This window comes from Gymnodraco acuticeps, unplaced genomic scaffold, assembly GCF_902827175.1.
Source record: "Gymnodraco acuticeps unplaced genomic scaffold, fGymAcu1.1, whole genome shotgun sequence".
NCBI lineage: Eukaryota > Metazoa > Chordata > Actinopteri > Perciformes > Bathydraconidae > Gymnodraco > Gymnodraco acuticeps.
In genome coordinates this window covers 201,044-223,085 of record NW_022990664.1, presented here as the reverse complement: position 1 = coordinate 223,085, position 22,042 = coordinate 201,044, and the positions used below count along the sequence as shown (strand labels likewise).

Sequence of the window (22,042 nt, the reverse complement as noted above, 5' to 3'; positions counted from 1 at the left end):
AAACTGCCGTATGCAGAGAAGACGCTGACGTGTCGCACTTATCATTCATATCACACTGACATCACATCATCAATCAGATCATCGATCTCACATCGATATCACAATATTTCCTTATCTGAGTCAGCTTCTCGAGCCGTATCTGGCCGTGCAACACTTAGTTACATTGTCACATATACTGTATGCAGACGTATTATTTTAAGCAACACATTAAGTTGGTGAAACACTCAACTCAAATGTAATAAAGTCAGATCCCTTCGTGTTTTAGATGGGGCAGTATAATAAAACTGTTGTACGCTTTCAAACACTCGGTAGTTTATTTTTTAACGAGTTGTTCTGTATTCTCCTTGCAGGTGCAACTATGTGGCTTGTATCCTGGATTATATGTTTAAGTCATCATGGATGTTTAAAGTTCATATTTGTCTAATATTAGTTTACTTTTCATTAATGAAGTATGACGCTGCGCTGTCAGTACACTTGTCCCTGTTTGTGATTGGTCAAATGTAGCTAACCCCGCCCCTTTCACGTGAACGCGTTCTCAGCTGGAGAGAGAAACCCTGGCTTGATTTACCGAGTTGATAACCAGCGCCGTAGGACCGTTTAGCGAGATCTCGTTTGTTAGGGTTAGTTAAGATAACTCAAACATATCCAGGGTCTGTTGAACTGGCTTCGTGGTACAGGGCACAGGTGGCTGCATAGCAGCGCTAATGTCAAAGACATTATATTTTTATTTTACCAGGATGCAGTTACACAAATATTTGGTACATGCATACAACCTGATCTCACCAGAATGCGTGACTCCACCACGACTCCTTAACACCGCATTGCGTGGTGGAGGCACGCATTCTGCTACATTTACGTGTCGGCACCACGCAAAAAACCCCAATGTAAAGTGAATGAGGCTCTTTTGTCGTGGTGCACACACGCATTTCTACAACGTCCCGCAGTGAGCTTTTATTCTATAAAACGTTTTTAAAATCTACTATAGGCTATAGCTTGTAGTAACTCACGGGAGGCTTCTTTTATTTTATTTGTATTCATAATCATTTTTATTTTTCGTCAGAATGTAAAAATTACATTAGTTACGAATTTTTGTTCTCAAAAAACAGTGCATTGTGTGTAATACAACTGTGATTTTTATTAAATTAGTTAGTTTTTAAGGAAGGCCAGAGCTTCAGCTGTGTCAAATAGATTGTTCCCTTTAGTTAACGTTACTTAAAAAATAATGATCATGTCCCCTTTATTGTATTACGAGCGTCCATTCCCATTGGATAACGGAGAATTTGACACCCGGAAGTAAGTATTCTCCTTACTCTCGATTTTACAGTGATATCTGCACTACTCATCAACTCAAAAACACCAAATTATCCTTGTTAATTACACAACATTGATTGGTTTAAATTGTGTACAATGTTTTTGTATTTTTCCCCTTCGATTTGGAGAAACTAATATTTTTTCGGAGTTTTTGGCTGGCAGAAGACACTACACTACCCAGAATCCTCAGCTATCGTTTGGGACTACACCATGTGCTTAGCCATGACAAGCCCCGTGATCAGTCCTCAAGCTCTGTGATTGGTAACCCTAACCCTCTCCAACTGCATTCCATATGAAAAAAAACGTTTCGTAAAAGATAAAATCATACTTTATTCAGCAGTGCTTGCTTTACTCTTTGAAAGTCATCACATGAATGCATTGTAATAAATGGTTTGGCCGCATTAAATATTACACATCTATCGTAGTTCTTTATTTATCTACAGAGATCGGGCATCAGAATAGACCGGAAACTATTCTTTTACGGTTCTGTTTTAATTTCACAATAACGTTAGTAGTAATAATCTGTTTTGATATTATTGTTTTTTATTAACTACTAGACTGCTGGGTCATGTTAAGACCATAGTTTCTGTGTTGCTGTGGGGTTTTTCCATCGCTTTTCCGTCGTAAACTAAACCAGAAACAGCAGTATATTTTATTTTGTTAACACTGTAAACTTGACAGCTTTTTAACCCGCACCTCCTACTGGTTAAAGCACGTTATTACACGTTTGGAGTAATTGCAATGCAGGTAGATTATGTTGCTTTTTAATGACTGTTTAAAATGCCTTTTTCTTAATGTCTTTCATTTTTGTAAACCACTGTTGATGAAAACATTTAAATATTAAGAGTACATACAAAATAGTGGGAAAGTAGAAGGTCAATGATATAAATATAGAATAGAAAATATCAAGAAGATACTGTAAATAATATCTACAATAAAACAGTTTAGTGCCTGATAGGAGGATGTGCAAAACAGACAAACTAATAAGGCTTTATTTAAACATTAAAGAATACTTTAGGCTAAGGTCTTCTTTTAAATAAGAAAAAAGCTTTGGGGGTATCTATCTACAGATACATGTTAAGCCTGACAAAGTACTTAACGTCTAATATATTGCATGGTTTGTTTTGGAACTTGACAATCAACTTTCCTGCAATGTTAACTATGTTGAAGCACTTATTTTAACCGATATTATACATATTTATTATACTCTTATAAGATGTTAGATAGAATAATACATGTGCAAAATATGACAGTTTAATGGTGGAGGTATACACATATTGATAGATGTCATGTAATGCACTGTTGAGGAACCTGTGACCCTAACTACACCGTAGTTATGATTATGTCAATAAACCTTAGAAAATCTTGAAATCTTGAAAGTGATGTGCAAAATATCAATTATATACAGTCTTTAATGAACGATTAGAGAATAACGAGTAATGAATATGCTTTATACGGATATGCAGATAAATGTTTAGTCTTCTCAAGCACCAATATCAAATATCTCTCCTGATTGTTGGCACTTGACAATCACCTTCCCTGAATTTTACTCAGGTGTAACTAAAGTCTGATTTAAGGGTTGTTTATATTTCACATCATTAATCCAAATCTGTAAAGTAACTAAAATAAATGTAGTGGAGTAAAAACACCACGTTAACCTTAAAGAAAGCCCTCAGGATTATAAAAGACCCCCATCACCCCAGCCACAAACTGTTCCGTCTGCTGCCGTCTGGCAGGCGGTACCGCAGCATCCGGACTAAAACCACCAGACTCAGAGACAGCTTCATCCCACAGGCCATAAGACTATTAAACACCTGAACTTAGAAACAACATCCATAACATTCATCTGGCTGCTACTTAGAAATTATTTATCTAATATATCATATTCACAATGTAGTGACTGCTTTTTTGTCTTTTGTTTTCTTAGTTATGTTCTCTTTTATATGTGTGTGTTATGTGTTATGTGTAACGTTGCTGCCTTCTTGGCCAGGTCAGCATTGAAAATGAAATTGTATCTCAATGCTTTTATCTGGTTAAATAAAGGTTTAAAAAAAATAAAAAAAGATTCCAATCACTTGTATATAGACTCTTATTGCACTATTTCTTCTGTGTATCTGTTTTATTGTGTTGCACTGTTGGAGGAGCCTGTGACCTAAGGGGGGGGGGATAGGACACGTTCGATTCCTGTTTTGAATAGTGTGCCGTCGATGGGTTTCATTCCATTTCAAGGTGCTTTTTGACGCTCGGTGTAAACTTTGCGCACACGGGGCTTGTCAAGCTAAGCACATGGTGTAGTCCCAAACGATAGCTGAGTATTCTGGGTAGTAGTGTCTTCTGCCATCCAAAAACTCCGAAAAAATATTCGTTTCTCCGAATCGATGGGGGAAAATACAAAAGCATTGTACACAATTTAAACCAATCAATGTTGTGTAATTAACAAGGAACATTTGGTGTTTTTGAGTTGATGAGTAGTTCAGATATCACTGTAAAATCGAGAGCAAGGAGAATACTTACTTCCGGGTGTAAAATTCTCCGTTATCCAATGGGAATGGACGCTCGAAATACAATAAAGGGGACATGATCATTATCTTTTAAATAACGTTAACTAAAAGGGAACAATCTATTTGACACAGCTGAAGCTCTGGCCTTCCTTAAAAACTAACTAATTTAATAAAAAGCACAGTTGTATTACACACAATGCACTGTTTTTTGAGAACAAAAATTCGTAACTAATGTAATTTTTACATTCTGACGAAAAATAAAAATGATTATGAATACAAATAAAATAAAAGAAGCCTCCCGTGAGTTACTACAAGCTATATAGTAGATTTTAAAAACGTTTTATAGAATAAAAGCTCACTGCGGGACGTTGTAGAAATGCGTGTGTGCACCACGACAAAAGAGCCTCATTCACTTTACATTGGGGTTTTTTGCGTGGTGCCGACACGTAAATGTAGCAGAATGCGTGACTCCACCACGCAATGCGGTGTTAAGGAGTCGTGGTGGAGTCACGCATTCTGGTGAGATCAGGTTGGCATATGACCACCCATTTACACTGCTCTTCCCGTCAAGAATATGAATAGAACTTAGTTAGATCACTTTACATTTCTGCACATTTGTAATCACACACGTCTCCCCGTCCCGAAAATGATACATACAATAAAAAGAGGAAACCATTTTCAAGTTCAGTTTTCAACGTTTTATTTAAAATAACTGACATAACAGACACCATACTGTAGGCCTATCTGCTGCGGAAACCAGGACGAGCTATTTCGGGATCTGTTTTTCGGGGGCTCCTCAGTCTCTCATTTACCCGGCTCCTGATTAGGACACATCCTGGGGATTGTGTTTACAAACATTGACCAGACCGTTCACCAGCCCCCACCCTATGCTGTCCTGTGTTGCGAACTCTTTGTTTAAAACGAATTGGCCATTGGAATGTGTTGGAGTTTTGAGGTTTTTACAACCCCACTCGGCTCCGCGTGTCGTTTTGACGAGTCCTGCTTAAAATCATAACAGGAAGGAAATCAGACAGAGAACACCCAGATACCAGTTTAAACAATCTGTTTTAATTATCAAAGGTAATAATGCAATGCACTATAATACATTACAACACCATATAATACAATATACTAAAATCATATTGTAATGTTTTAAGAAGTAGCCGGCCACTTCTGCCCTGGTTCGCGTGCTGCGGAGATCCTTCCGGTCCTGACAGCATGTGAAGAGAGGCCGAACTCAGGAATCAACAGAATATATACCAGAAGACAGAAGGAAGGGGTGAGGTCAGCTGGTCATCTTTTCAGGTCCTCTCATTGGCAGACGCAAAATATGCTTTGTCACAGTGACCCAGCGCTGGCCAGCAGAAAACCAAACGGGCCCATTTTACAACAAAACACATCTTATCACCCAAGTCATGTGTTTCTTTATGAAAGCCATACTTGTTAGGAATAAAACAGTCACTATCCCATGACATCCTCAGAACTAGCTCACCAACAAGCCTAACTGTCTTCATACCCCCCCCAATCATCTCTGAACTTTTATTCACCCGAAGTAAGCTCACCCTTAGTCTAAAAGGACCATTGTCTCTCTTAACTGTGTGACTAAATTCTCAAGGCCTGCAGGATGCGCACAATTAACTTAGAACGAATTTAGCCACTATATCTAATGGTTAACCAAGAAAAACACTCAAAAGGGTAATCTTTTCACTCAAAACAGAACTCACAAGTAATTCTGCATTTTACCCCTCAAAAATAGCCTTTTGATGAAAAGGTTATAAGTGAAAGAAAAAGACTATTGCGCTAATCTACTTTAAAGAAAAAGGGAACATTGTTTCAGGAATCTATAAAAAACCTCTCTATATTTAAGAGGAAAAATGTATTTTGTTCCTTCAACTATTAATACACAGGAATGTATATACCCACACATATATTTAGGGATAACATGATGCAATACACCTCTTATATATTGGTGAGATTAAAATGAATATACCAAAAATATGCTGCATCACATCTTCTGCACAATACTCTTCATAAACTTCCGCAAATGTGTGGAGGAATTCTCCCAAGGGTCACATTCCACAGAGGGCAACATCACAGATTCCTCCTCCTCCATGTCAAAAAACAAGCTTAAAGCTTGACTCACGTTCAGAGTTCTCTTCATCATAGTTGAATCTTCAAAACTCTAAATCTATCTAACTATATCTAAATTCTCAATGTTTGTCTGTCACTTTACTTCAATCGCAGTCTCCCGCCATCTCTCTTCGTCTCGTTTCGTATAATCCTTATATTTATTATAGCGCTTTATCAATGACTCTCAAAGCTCTTTACAAATACACATTACACATACAGATCATACATGTAATGGTCATCTACTGTGGACAATACCCACAGGAGCGAATCCGGGTGAAGTGTCTTGCCCAAGGACTCAACGGCCTGACGCAGTGGGGCGGGAGCGGGTTTCAAACTGGAGTTCCCCAACGCCCCCTTGATCTGATGATCAAACGCACAGACGACTGGGCCACCCGTCCCTATCACTCTGTTTACCTGATTACCTCACCCCCTCCCTTGTAAATACATCCTGTTGAGCATAATCTACAGTTTCCAGTATTTTCCGTTTCGTAAAATTATAAAATACGGCGAAGATATTAAAATATGTGCTTCCATTATTCATACTTCTGAAATATATCTGTATTAACTTTATATCATCGTATGTCCGTGTTTATTGGGTCTTTTTGCATGAAACAAAGACTGGCATATAGTTTCAAGCCAGTACTTTCAACAGAAATACACATATACATCCTGTTGAGCAGAATCTACAGTTTCCAGTATTTTCCGTTTCGTAAAATGATAAAATACGGCGAAGATATTAAAATATGTGCTTCCATTATTCATACTTCTGAAATATATCTGTATTAACTTTATATCATCGTATGTCCGTGTTTATTGGGTCTTTTTGCATGAAACAAAGACTGGCATGCTGGCCCATTCCCAAACCGCCCCCTACACCCTACCCCTACCCCCTACCCCTCCGTTTGCGCGTTCACGCGGAGGGTCCGCCATATTAAGGGCTGTTCCAAAGCAACGAGTGTGGAGCGGTGTGGAGGGGGAGTGGGCTATCAAGCCCTCAAACAGCGAGTCTGCAGCGGTGCTGACTTGAGACCGGTCTCTACCTGACCGGAGTCACGCTGTGTGTGTCCGTCAGGAAACAAGCTGTTAAAAAGTAGTTCCAGCCAACATCCACTGATAAACTGCGATGTTAACAACCTCATGATGACCTCATATGTTTTTAACGTAGGATCATACCTGTGTTTAGTCTAGAAAAAGATAAAATTGTGCATTTTATTATAAAGTTGTGTATATTTACAGACCGTTGCAAAAGCTAAGAAGCTTATAAACATCAGGTTTAAAACTAAAAGAGCTTTGAAACACAATGAAAGATGTTTGGAGTTTTATTTTAGTTATTAATTTAAACTTTTTGTCTAAGAGATGCTGATTTGAAACCGTTGTTACATACAGTTACGGCATTTCCTGTTTCTGCCGGAGAGAGGGGAGGCCGTCTCAAAGCTTGCTGCTGTATTTACTCCATCCATCTGACAGGAGGAAGCCTCGTTGAGCTGCGAGTGTGGCTACAGACGGAGTTCACTCCGTCACGGAGGGGTAGGGTCGAGGGAGTGGTTTGGGATTGGGCCATAGTTTTAAGCCAGTACTTTCGACAGAAATACACATATACATCCTGCTGAGCAGAATCTACAGTTTCCAGTATTTTCCATTTCGTAAAATGACCAAATACAGTGAAGATATTAAAATATGTGCTTCCATTATTCATACTTCTGAAATATATCTGTATTAACTTTATATCATCGTATGTCCGTGTTTATTGGGTCTTTTTGCATGAAACAAAGACTGGCATATAGTTTCAAGCCAGTACTTTCGACAGAAATACACATATACATCCTGTTGAGCAGGATCTACAGTTTCCAGTATTTTCCGTTTCGTAAAATGATAAAATACGGCGGAGATATTCAAATATGTGCTTCCATTTTTCATACTTTTGAAATGTATTAACTTTATATCATCGTATCTCCATGTTTACTGGGTCTTTTTGCATGAAACAAAGACTGGGATATAGTTTCAAGCCAGTACTTTTGACAGAAACACACGGCAATGTTGTCCGGACTGTTGTTTTTATGCGGCACAGGTCATGTGATCTGATCACGCCGGCGTGACGGTCGACTCCAAAGGGTTAATATTAAATACATATAAGTATTTTTACAACTTGTATTTAGAAATACTCTTTTTTGTAATTATTGATGCATAAATGTGTTCATCCATTCAATGTGGCATCTGCTATAATGGAGTTAATGTATGATATTACTTAATAATACAATACATTATAATATATGATATGATAATTACATTTTAGTTTTATTCATTTATTATTTCATAGTTTCTCATTATTATTATTTGTATCGCTCATCTTATTTTTGATTTGATTAATCTGTGTGAATCTGTGCTGTCCTGTTTTTCACTCTCACCCTGTTGCTGTTTGAACTACTGCATTTCCCCACGGGATTAATAAAGGTCCATCTTATCTTATCTTAATGTATAAGTTGATTTACTGTACTGTGTAAAACACCCCAACAATATTACAAGAAATATACTGCATAAAGCAAATTATATACTTTATTTGATCTAAAATATTGATGTTTTTTCATTAAGGTAGCTTGTGAAAACCATACAGTAACAAATAAGTGATTAAATGCTACAGTATTCAGCAAACACAACTGCAGAGCTGCAAACATTGCAAACAGTTGTCTTTGTGTATTTTGTGAATGAAGCACCATCTCATGGTTAAATCCTGTAATTGAACAAATGGGGAAATTGGGCAACGCCCTCATAGCAATTTGGCAACACCCCCAGCCGCTGGCATCCGCTGGGCTTTTGACTGGGACACACCCATCTGAGTCTGATCTGGAGTGCTCCATCTGTAGTTACAGTGTTTACGCTCTAATGCAGGGGTCTCCAACCTTTTTTAGGATGAGAGCTACTTTCAAAATACAAAACAAGTCGTGAGCTACTTTTACTCCTCTTTTGTTGTTTTTTGCAGTGTATATATTTAGCACATTTTAACATTATTATATGCTTACCTTTAACCTTTGTGTGCTGTTTGGGTCTGTGGGTCACGTTTTCAGTATTTACTAGGGATGGGTATCATTAGGATTTTATCAATACCGGTACTGCTTATCGGTATCGGTATTTTTCGATACTCTTATCGATACTTTTCAATAATGTGGTGCTCAAAATTATACACATGAATACAAGATGTGAAGATTAAACAGTAACTGTTGAGACACCCTCTCAACAGCACCCAACCCCCCCCTGGAAAAAAATCTCTATTTCTATTCTGTTTCATTTGGTTTATTCAACAGCATCCAATAAACAATGACAGAAAGTGAGGTTAAAATGCAGTAACAATTTAGTATCTTAATAAAGAAAAGTAAACTAAGGCTAACCAAGGCAGCAGGCATTATTCACTTCAAGTGTTTAGAAATGCATCTTCCTAATTCAACTAGTGTATTACCTGTACAAGTAGGCACAACATAAATTAATAGATAAAATAAAACCATAAGTACAAATCAAAACTGGCCAGGAGGGAACAAAAACATAATAATACATAAAATAAAATAGCTTTCAGTTTTGTCCATCACAGCAACAGCAGGTGCTCTGTCAAACAACTCTCCACAGAGGCAGGGGCAAGCACATCTGTTATTATGGATGCTGCTTTTGTACGACCACATGACATTTTCTTTACTATGACAGAGTCTGGAAAAATGGTCGGCGCTAGCTTGTTACCACAGTCACTATGGTAACACTGGTTATTTCTGCTGCTGTTACCTTGTCTGAGTGGCCATCATTTTTTGGTTTGAGTAAGAATGTCTCCATAGAGTAGGATGTCTCTTTTTGAGCGACACGTTTCTTGTGAGAATCGCATTCTCTGTGTCTTTTGACGTCGTATTCACCGCCATGTGAAATTGAAAAATTATTCTTGCCAAGATTGCAAAAAACTCTCTGAGAGTCGCCCTGCACTGGCTTCACCCACGGGTACGTGTCTTCCCAGTCTTTGTTGTATGTGCATCTTCTTTTCTTCTTAGCTGTAGTTTCAGTTTCCTCCATTTTCCATAACCTGCTGCGTCGCCTGCGTTATTGACTGACTTTCGTTGTTGTTGTTTGGCGGGGCCGCGGGGGGGTGTGTGTGAGTGAGTTACTCTCATTGGTTAACACTTGACCAGCACCCGCCGTGTGTTACAGTTTGATTGACAGCAAACACAGCCCCGTGATGATAGCCTTCCCTGCTTTCTCAACAGCCATTGGATAAATCTGATTTTAAAGAAAAGCGTTTTAGCCAATCAAAAGGAAATATGCGGGACATGGTCTCAATTTGCGGGACGCACCAAAAGTCGTGAAAATGCTGTGCAGTCCCACGCAAAGCGGGACATCTGGTCACCCTAGGTTGGTCCTGCTTTTGTGTTCCGTTTTGGTGTAAAATGTAGCCTACATTTAAATAAAAATATAATTATAGTAATGTGAAAGCCTTTTAGAAATGTATTGCACATAATAATTCCCACGGAGCTGTGAGCACTTTATTATGTGACGCTTTTTCCACTCATCTTCCAGTTCAATCAGGAGAGACGTGATGTATGAGTACATGTTTATTATCGGGACACATGATATGCGGGAATAGTGATTGACGTATTACAACAAGTAACTGTAATGATGTTTTGGCGATTAGGCCCCGGGTTTGCAGGATGATCATTCAGGAGGGAAAGAACCGCTCTGATGAACCCCCCGGGGTCTAGACACTGGTGGTGGTGATAGTAGTTCAGTCCGATCTGAAGGGAGAAGGTTTAGCTTGGCCCTGTATTTAGGAGACAGGAGGCGAAGGGGTGGAGGAGGGTTGTGCGTTGACACCTGAAATGACAACTGACAGGAAGGGGAGAGCAGATTTAAAGAGGTTAGCAGGTGCAATGATTGGCTAGCCGGGGCGTAATGCCCCTGATCACTTATTGAAATAACGTGTGACACCCGATGATGTTGTCTTCCTGATTGAACTTACGCTGAGCTACATTTCAATCAGGAGAGACGTGATGTATGAGTACATGTTTATTATCGGGACACATGATATGCGGGAATAGTGATTGACGTATTACAACAAGTAACTGTAATGATGTTTTGGCGATTAGGCCCCGGGTTTGCAGGATGATCATTCAGGAGGGAAAGAACCGCTCTGATGAACCCCCAAAAGAAGTGAAGTATGAAGTACGGAGCTGTGAGCAATCCTTACCTTGCGGCTGGCTGCGGAGATCTATGGATGAAAAGAGAGATTAACATGGGGACATGATGAGCGCCGGAATCGCTTCCGGGCTGCGGGGTTAGACATGCGCGGGCCCACTGGCCGCAACCTGCACTGCAGGGTTAACATGACGCAGACCCACTGGCCGCAACCTGCCCTCGCAGTGTTAAACCTAAGCGCGGACCTGTGTCCGCAACCTGCGCCCGCAGGTTTAAACCTAAGCGCGGACCTGTGTCCGCAACCTGCACCCGCAGGGTTAAACCTAAGCGCGGACCTGTGTCCGCAACCTGCGCCCGCAGGGTTAAACCTAAGCGCGGACCTGAGGGAGGGAATGAGGGAGGCCACGGGCCCGCGAACCACTCTCCCTGAAAGAAACCCCCAAAACCCACGGATGGGGCAGCGTCCGTGAAAAACCTCATGGAATCAGAGGAGTACACGAGGTCGTCGTAAAAGAAGGTGATGCCATTCCAGTGGGCGAGCAGGAGAGACCAGAAGCATAGGTCTGAGCGGCAGCCTTCGTCTAGAAACACGCGGTCGTGGAGGTTTGTTACAGCCGACGCTGCGTCCAGGAGGCGGGAGATGAATGAGCGCCCCTGGGGGATGACGCGCATGGCAAAGTTGAGGTGCCCGAGGAGGGAGAGCAGCTGTTGTTTGGTGATGACTTGTTGCTCGCAATAGGATTTAGTGATGTCGCGTATGCGCTGCAGTTTGGCGATGGGGAGAGATGCTTTCATGTCTATAGTGTCGAGTGTGATGCCTAAGAACTCCAAGCTTGTGTCGGGTCCTATGGTTTTCTCTCCGGATAGGGGGACGCCTAGCTCCTGAAAGCAGCATTTGAGTTTTGCCAGGGAAGCGCCTGAGTTATCCCGAGGGGGATCTATGAGGAGAAAATCGTCCAGCAAGTGGAGAACGGAGGGAATCCTGACATTATTCAGCAGAATCCAGCAGAGAGCTTCGGAAAAGGAATTAAAAATACAGGGGCTACTTCTGCACCCGAAAGTCAAGCAAACCGCGAAGTAGAATTTAGCTTCCCACCTAATACCGAACATGTTCCACTGGGATGGATGGATGGGAATGATCTTGAATGCGTCAGTAATATCTGCCTTGGAGAGCCAGGCTCCTTGCCCCGCAAACTTGATTAGTTTGATTGCGTTATCGACTGAGGCATAATGAAGGGAGAACGGCTCTGGAGGAATAAGGCTGTTAATACTGCAAAACGGGCCGGAGCGGGGTGCGGACAGATCGAAAATCAGCCTTTTTTTCCTCAGAGTATTTACGCGTGGCTACTCCTATTGGACTTGTCCGGAACACTGAGAACGGGGGTGAGTGAAAAGGACCGATTAGGTATCCTTTGTTGAGTTCTTTCTCGATAAGCTGGGAGACTATGGTGGGTTCTTTAGATGCTGATTGCAGATTTTTTGAAACAAAGGACACAGAGGGAGGAGAAATAACCCCGACCCTGAACCCTTGAGAAAGCCCTGACAGAAGATATTCTACGAACACGGGATCTGGGTGAGTAGAAAGCGCTGCTGCTAAATGTGGGATATTGATGGGGGTGGAAAGGTGATGTTTCAGGAGTTTTTTCCCCCACGTGTTTTCTGCTGCGGGAAGTTGACGCGCCCGCGCCTGGGGCAAACTGACTTCGGGTGAGCCTCCCTGCAGGCACTATTCTGCACCTGACTTTTTTGTCTATTGTTCCCCGACTGTGACGCAGGAAAAGCTCTGAACCCGGAGAAAGGCACTGATGGGCAGAAGGGGGAGGTGTGGCCCTGCGTCCCGCAGCTGATGCATGAAACAACTTGTTGCCCGCCGGTCGCCATCACGAGCAGCTCGGTGTCCAGCACGGACCAGTCCAGGCGAACGTTGCAGTGGGCTAAGTGAAGCGCTGCTTTGCTAGAAAAGCTCTTGTGATAGGAGTAGAACGTGGATTTCCCAAATTTAAGATAAAGATCGCCGATGAGGCCCAGATAAGCGTCTAACTCAATTCTTCTTTCCGGGTAAACGGAACACAGGACATCGCGGAAGATGCCGAAAGCAACCAGAAATTGTCCTATGTTGAGGTCTTTGAGGAGCCGAGGATCTGCGGACTTAAAAACGGCAGTGATGCTTCCTCCCGCGGCGATGGACTTGTCGCACTCCGGGGAAGGCAAGATGAGGCTGACTAAATTAATGTCTTTCCCTTCAAGGATTTTCGCTCTCAGCCGAGAGGAAATGTGAGCGCTCTGGGGAATATGAGGCCTACCTGAGTGAGGCGCTGGGAGTGCGGAAGCCAGGGAGTGAGGGGGAGCTATGATTTGTGGATGAAAACCCCCATGACCCGGCATAAATCCTGTTGGCAGCGAAGCGGGGACCGAGGCCCAGTTCGCAGAAGAGGTTGAAGCTCCAGCGGGGCCTTTATCCATGGCCTGCAGGCGAGCGTCAATTAGCAGCATTGAGCTAGCCAAAGATTGCAGGGAGTTTGCTATGCTATCCGTTAGTGGCTGATTACCGGGGTCCCGGGCTGGGCGACACTCGGGTGAGCCTGGGGAAAGGTGGACCTTTTAGATGGACCAGCTCTAGAGGGACTTGACTTTTTTTTCCTTTTCCCCCCGCGGCTCCGCCCGCGTCCTCGCCCCGGCCTCTCGGGGGTGTTAGCTGGAGAGTTGGCTGGAGCTGCTGGGGCTGCTGCCCTGGGCTGATGGACCGCGCCGGAGACTTGGTCCGAGAGCTCCCGGAGCTGGGAGAGAGGGAGATCTGAGGCTGCAGAGATACCCTGCTGCCGTAAATGGGTGATGATGAAGTTTGCTTCTGCTGATTGTGAGCTGTCACGGGAAGCCAGGCGGGCGGCAGGAGGCTTGAGGAGTTCGAAGCTGCATCCGGAGGTACATCGGAGCCAGGATCAAGATCCTTCGAAAAACGGTTCGTTATCGGAGGAGTCTGTGTTAGACATTGTGGTTTTTTTTGTTGGTTTTTTTCTTTCTTTTCTGAGTGTTTGCGGAGGATTATTCGTTTACTACCTTGTGCGTTGACACCTGAAATGACAACTGACAGGAAGGGGAGAGCAGATTTAAAGAGGTTAGCAGGTGCAATGATTGGCTAGCCGGGGCGTAATGCCCCTGATCACTTATTGAAATAACGTGTGACACCCGATGATGTTGTCTTCCTGATTGAACTTACGCTGAGCTACATTTGTCGGTTTTCTTCTGTTGAAATCGACCAGCTGTGAAGGTGGGGGCGGGGCTTTTAGTGAAAACACTTCCGCGTAGTCTGCTCGCGTGTATCCTCCCTTTCGTCTCCTCCCGCACCCCTCCTCTCTCACCCCTCCTCAACTCCTCTGTGTGCATTTCAGCTATTGGGACGTCCTTCATGGCGTGTCTTGATCAATTTCCGGGTCAAGTCCCGGAGGAGGGGAAGAGAGGAGTCGAGGAGGGGTATTGGGATGAGGCTGTTGTGTTCAGTTTCCTTCCAGATTACTTCTGAGGAAACCCCGGAAGTCCGTCCCTCTAACCAGTCCCCGGAACACAAACGTTCCGCCACACTACCAAATGCACTGCTCAACCCCGCCAACGAAATGAAAATAGACAGATGTACAAAACAAAGGCATATTCCAACTCCAAACAATAATAATTATTATATCAATGTGGTCACACATCCCAGGGGTGCCACATATGGAAAGCCATTTGCGCCATGATTCGTGCGTATTTTCGCGCGAATAAACGGGGAGGTCCGTATAAGTTCAAAGTTTCAGTAACCAATCAGTGAAGAGTAAAGCCAGACCAAAGCAATCTGTAGATGAAAAGTTCCTGACATTGTGAGGCTGTGAATTGTACATTATTCCGGATTCATGGGACTATGTATTAATTTGCCTTTCAATATAATAAATATATCAATCAATATAACCTGCCTTCATTGTCTTTTAAAAATAAAATCGCCTTACCCTTTTCCTAAACCCTCTGGAGTGTGAAGTGAAGGGTATTTTCTCAATTTTTAGATGTCTCCTTAAATCACCTTTTAAATGTACTTCTTATAATGTATGGTGTTACTTATCAAAATGTTCAGTCTCTGGTCTTTCTAGAAACGCAAAGTCACTCACCGTAGGGCACTGTCTTATGAAATACTTAGTTTAGAGATCCGATTTTTGGAAAACTTAAAAACTGTTTTTTTTGGTGTTTCAGATTTGGTTTACCAAAGTCTTTGGTTCACAAAAATAGTGAAATATATGAATTACCCTATAGGCCTATATAAATGTGTTATTCATGTCTAAAATGAAAATGTGTTAATTAGAATTTGGAGTAAAATAGTTCTATCACTCTACTTTCACCACAGAAAAGTTACATCAGGAATGAGTAATGACTTAATATTCCAGGACATGGTTAAACCGTACACCCCAGCACGTGCACTCCGCTCTGCATCAGCTAAACAGCTCGCTGCACCCGCACTGTGCAGGGGACCCAAGTTCCCATCAGCAAAAACACGTGGCTTTGCTATCCTGGCTCCAAAATGGTGGAATGAGCTCCCCATTGACATCAGGACAGCAGAAAGCTTACACACCTTCCGGGGGAGACTGAAAACTCATCTCTTTCGACTCCACTTCGAGCGACAGAATTACTAACAAAGCACTTATATACTAATAAAGGACTGGCTTATCTAAAGCCAGTTGAGTAGCACTTGAAATGTTTTGGCTCTATGAAACCTGATGTACTTATATGATAGGGCTGAATGATATAACGTGTCATGGCGATAACCGCGGTATGCGCATGCGCGGTATTCACACCGCAGGGACGTGCGGTTTTAATTCATTTTTTTTTAAAATGCTAACGCACTTTAGCACAGAATTCAAAATAAAGATACCCTTATTACTTATCGAAACTGCACATACAATATATCCGATTAAAGCTGAGACTCCACAGATTATTTAAGTATAGTATCTAAGCTATCCGATCTCGCAACAGGGGAAGCAAACACAGAAATCACAACATGTACCGTTTATGGAGCTTTTACAGGAGATCCTCTCACCGTAGCTGTCAATCTGATCAAAATACGTGTTCAATGGCATTAAACCGAGAAAGAAAAAACGCGGCTGAATCGGTTGATCCATAGATTGATAATGTATCTGTGGCTTTGAAGCAATTGTTTATAATCCATAATTCAATTTTTATGTAAAAATTGGAGCACAAAAGTTAGCTGCTAATGGTAGCCACCAGAGTGTATGTCCCTGCATGCACAGCAAACCACCAATCACAATCATTCTGTATCAAGATTGATGCAAAACAAGGATATTTGACCTTTTTAGACAGATTTAGCACCAAAAAAAACCTCTTTTGGGGCCATTTGGGTGGATTTTCCATATCTCTGGCCCACCTTGCTGGATTTTGACATGTGACATCTCTTTCTGACCGTCAGAGCCAATGGAATCGAGGGGAAATCACACAGTCCTTATTTGGTAATGTGTGTGTGTGAGACTTCCGCATAGCTAAGACCGGAAGCAGCAGCCACTCTGGTAGCTACCATTAGTAGCTAACTTTTGCTCTGCGATATTTACATAACAATTGAATTATGGATTATATATTAAATAATTTGTTTATACAGAGACGTTAAAAACCTATGGATTAACCGATTCAGCCGCGTTTTTTCTTTCTCGTTTTAATGCCATTAAACACGTCTTTTGATCAGATTGACAGCTACGGAGAGACATCTCCCCTAGAAGCTACGTAAAGGTACGTGTTGTGATGTCTGTGTTTGCTTCCCCTGTCCGAGTTCAGATCACTCAGTGATGATACTATATACCTAAATAATCTGTGGAACCTCAGCTTTTATCGGATATCTTGTATGTGTAGCTACGATAAGTAATAAGGGTACTTTTATCTTGAGTTCTGTGCCAATGTCCGTTAGCATTTTTCGCTCAGGGGTCATTTAGATGATTCTTATGAGACTTGTGTTTTGTTTTGGTAAAAATGGTTTGCATCGTCAGTTAGCTGAGATTATTTCCGTTAATCTGGTATAACACATTAATAGGTTCTTAAATATTACGATCCCCTGAGACACTGTCGTGAAAAAAAAAGTAAAGTACCCGCCGGGACTTTGGGGTTTAACAGGTTAAAAAAAACGCAATATATACCGCAGGGGGGGGGGGGAATCGCGATGTCAGTTTTTTTCAAACCGTGCAGCCCTATTATATGATTCTGTTTTCTTCTAGTTTGTATCTTGTTGGTCGAAGGTACTTATTGTAAGTCGCTTTGGATAAAAGCGTCAGCTAAATGCAATGTAACGTAATGTAATATTCCATACTGAGGTTCATGTGATGTGTACAAATACAAATTGAGCATTACAACTTTTTTTTTACAACCAACTATTTATGTTAACATAAGAAACTGTTAGAAATTAAAATCAATGTTTTGATGGCATAAAGTACCTTAAATGTACCTTCAGTTTAAATGCTGTTTTATACTGAAAAACCAGAAAATTATTGTGCACAACCAGTTAAGCTTTTATTCTGAAAATCCGTCATCTCCGGTTAGCATGTGGCTAGTTTACCATTTCTTATAGAGGTTAATTTAGTAGCGAAATGACATGGAGTGATGCACACCGAAACCTACTGATTTTAACACTGCAACTATAGAAGTATTATTATTGCTGAATATTAAATGAAGGTATAGTTTCTTTGAATAAAGTTATTGTTTACAGACGTGGGTAAGATGTGACAACATCCGGAATGACCAGAAACCAAACCAGCCGTGAAGTATTTTCTAGAATATTAACTACAACGTTTAGAATGTGTTAAAGGAAAAGTGATGAAAGACAATATGAGGAGAAGAGTCGTGTTTAAGTATATATTGAATGTACAAAGCCTGAATCCTCTGTTTAACGTAACAACGGACATTAAGATGTGGAGGGCCGACCCGCAGGGAGGAGCCTACAGAAGCTATATAAGAGCAGCACCTGAGCGGTTCGGCCTCTTTTCTCTGCTAGCGAGGGCCAGAGACAGCTGCTTTTCTGTCGGACAATATCCTGTTTGTGACTGTACCACGCTTTTTATTAATTAAAGTACCAATTTGAAAACATCTCAGAGACTCCATTTAGTCTCCTTTTTAAGCTTCTCTTTCCTGGACGCGAGAATAACCATCACAGTTAACAATTGGTGCTCCGCGACGTGATTCTCGTTGGACAGAAGAGACTACACAACCAGCTGTTTTCCGGAGACGCGGCTTCCGTTCGACACAACGAGCTCGAATACTTGGTAAGAGGAAACCTGTTAAATCAAATTCTTCATAGTTTATGCAGTACAAAATAGGTTTGTGTTGGACGGAGGCCAGCGGATCCTGAAAATAGCTGTGTATTTAATGTTAAAACAACCAAATTTATAACAATAAGAATTCCATAACACATGGCGTTGCATTTTCACAATCAGGGTGAGTTCCAATTTCTTTTTTTCTTATATCTAACCCTGCATGCTATTAATTTGTGTGTGTGTAGTATTTTAAAATATAAATGTGTGAGGCCATTGTACTTTGGGTAGGTGTCTTGTTGTGTTTTCATGTAGGTGTCTCTGGTTACGTCAGTAGTTAAATTAGCCTATGACGTAAGGATATATAAGTCCATTTAACGATTATTGTTAAGATCTGTGGGACATAGCGAATTGATTAGGGATCAAGTAATTGAAAACAAACAAGGCATAGCGAATCAACTTAGGGTTGAGTAACTGAAGACAGTGCTAGTCGAAAACAGTTGAGAACTGTTTTAAAAAAGTCCTTTTGAGGAAAGGCTTGATTAAGGTGTAAGCTTTATCAGTGGTCATAACTGTTCTAGTTTCAACCAAGATATTGCGGGTGGAATACGAGATGTGGAGTTACAACAGCATTACGTTAAATTGACGACGGTCATTTAATAGTCGCTGATAAGTTACCATAATACTCCCACCTAGCGTGTCGAAATGGCAGCAGTTGACCAATAGTGGACTATAAAGTCAAATAATACGTAGATAGGTTTATAGCTTATGCGTAAGGGTTCCTAACTTTAAGTGATGATATCAATAAGATAAAGCCCATTTTTTTCATAGTAAACTAGATAGAAATGTTATTTTAAACTGCAGTGTTGTTTTGTGTTCAATTTTCTTGACAAGATTACACCCCGCCATTATTTAAACTCCCCTCTGAGAGCCACGAGGTGTTTTCAAATCCCTTTGTTCTTCAGGTCAAAGGTTGGAAAATCAGTTGCCATCTTGTCTTGTCCTCATGCTGAAAATAAGCCACACGGCAGTCGCCATTTCGTGAAATGCTAATTGAAAGTACTCTGTTTGTTTTGACACACAGTCCCACTCACATGAGGCTAGGCACTCCATATTGAGAAGGACAAATCATATTTATTGGCAGAAGTTGGAACTATAAAATAGACAGGTTATCTTACCGTGGGAAGTTTGGTATTTGTAGGAGTCTGGTTTTGAAAATATTGTTGTTTGCAAGTGCGTATTGGCGGTTTATTTGAGATATTCTTGTTTGCAAGTGTGTATTGGCGGTTTATTTGAGATATTCTTGTTTGCAAGTGTGTATTGGCGGTTTATTTGAGATATTCTTGTTTGCAAGTGTGTTTTGGCGGTTATGTGCTGTGTTGTTTAACCATATTCACATTTTCTTCCCATTTTTAAGGAAATAAGCTTCTTCTTGTTAAAAAGAGGTCAGTTTTGCAACAGCTATCCCTAGTGGATTAAGCTGGAAATTACAACAGCGCACTCTGCTGGTAATACAGAATTATTACAAAGATATTATAACATTTTGAAGCTTAATTTTGAGTGTTATTGATGAACACATTCGCCGGGACAGAATTACAAAGTGGTTTCTAATTAACATATGAGAAACTTTACATCATAGACTTTCAAACTAGACTGTAGAATATTCAAACACCAATTGATTAAATCTAACACAAATTATGACATTTACATAGTTCCATACATTTCAGTATGCACTGTACACAGTAGATTTAGATTTTCACAAGACTTCGATTTTCTTATCTCAAAGTCAAAAACGATACACTGTACAATTTTTATTTTAAAATTTCAAAAAAATGTTATCTTTTAATTTATTAATATTTTACAAAAAAAAAAAAAAAAAAACTTAAATCATAAAAAAAAATATATATATATTCTAAAAAAAAAAAAAAAAAAACCTACCCAGATTTAAAGTTAAGTTCGGATGACATAGGATATTATTTATCAGGAACGAAGGTGCTAGTCGGAGGATTAGTGTTTCAATCTTTGATAACTTAATAATATTCATTCGAATAGTTAGAGAACATGTCACCAAAAGAAACTAAATTGAGACTAGACGCAGAGCCAGGCTCAACCGCAGATATCAAGGAAAGGGTAATAATCTGATCAGATGCTTTAACCTTTCCAATTAAAAGAACTATCTGGAGTGAAGATGAAGAAAGATTTATAAGAGTTACAAGTCTGATACTCCATCTGGAATATGCCAGCCTATTGGCACACAGCATAAATGTGGTCCGAGTAGCAGACCTGCCAGTGAGGGAAGACATAGCAGAAAAAACAAGACACCGTAGCTTGTAGGAACAAGACAAGGAGAAGGGAGGGGAAACTTCCAGAGAAGGCAGGGCAGACACCTCCAACAATTCAAGCTCAGGAAGAACCAGAGAATGCAGAGCAGACACCTCAAACAGTTAAATCTCAGATAGTGCCAGAGAATCAGATGCAGAACCAACAACCAGGAGGTTTCCAAGGAGGCACAGGCAGAAGACGTTTACGGTTTGAGGGATGTTACCATTGCAACCAAATGGGCCATTGGACCAGAGATTGCCCGCAACTACTAAGGCAACATGCACCAAACAATGGCCCTCCATGTAGTTACCCTGGGGGAGGTTTCCATGACTACGACAGAAGCAGGGGGTCTCAGGGATGTCAAAGACGAACAGCATTGCCAAACATGACCCAAATGCCACTGACACCCTGGTATCAACCACAACAATGAGGAAGCTCAGAGGGCCAGACCACCAGGTGATGCATCTTCAGCACAAGGGTATTTTGAAATCCAGCTACATTGAGCCATATATGTCACCACAGAAGGGAGAGGTTTAATGTTTAATGTAAAAACAGAATCGAGAGTAGCATTTGCATTTACACATAAAGCATCCACAGAATAGAACATTTAGCAGACTATTTTTGTAATTATGAGAAGGAAAGAGATTACGAGTGATGTTGTTCCCCCACACAGAAAACTATTGTGTCCACACAGCTAGTGAGGTCAAGACGATGGGGTTTCCACCCAAAAATATGAAGACGGAAACCTAGTACTCGCCCAAGACGGAGGATCCATACCAAATCCTCCTGTTTACACCGACTGCAGTTCAAGGGGCGGCGATACACCTGACGTGGAGCTGTTGAGACCTAAAAACAGAAACTCGCTTCTGCTGTGGTGAAGTCTGGCTACAAAGGGAGGTGTCCGATAGGGTCGCTTGTCTCAAACCAGTGAAGAAGTCAACAAGAACCCAGCAGAACTAGAGAGTGACTGTTAGCGGGAGAACAGTGACAGAGCGACAGAGACTGGCACAACATTTTCCAGCCAGTACATAGATAGACCCCGTCAGAAGACCGGGGCTGTGTTTAAAGGGGAACTTCATTTATTGTTAGTGGAAGTGTAGTTTTTTAGTCAAACAATTATGTGATTTATGGAGTCAGATTACATTTTTCTCAAACACAATTTTATAATCGGTCTGAAGTATCTGTTTTAAGGCAATGAGCTGCAGATTAAATAACATAACACTGATTGAGAGCTTGGATGAAGAAGTTGTAGGGTTTTAACAACAGTTTAAAGAATCAGTTTTTATTTATTTATTCTTGAGTAATTTTACTGATTTATAGTGTAGTGCGTAAGGCACTATCTCATTTTGAGTG

At 41.1% G+C, this 22,042-nt stretch overlaps 1 long non-coding RNA gene across 1 annotated transcript; it reads right to left on the bottom strand.

The window, feature by feature from the left end:
- Positions 1–10,507: 10,507 nt before the first annotated feature.
- LOC117554957 lies at positions 10,508–14,326 on the bottom strand. Its single transcript, XR_004570340.1, has 2 exons — positions 14,175–14,326; positions 10,508–10,781 (listed from the first exon to the last, which is right to left on the bottom strand). It is a non-coding gene; the product is annotated as an uncharacterized LOC117554957 (long non-coding RNA).
- Positions 14,327–22,042: the final 7,716 nt, after the last annotated feature.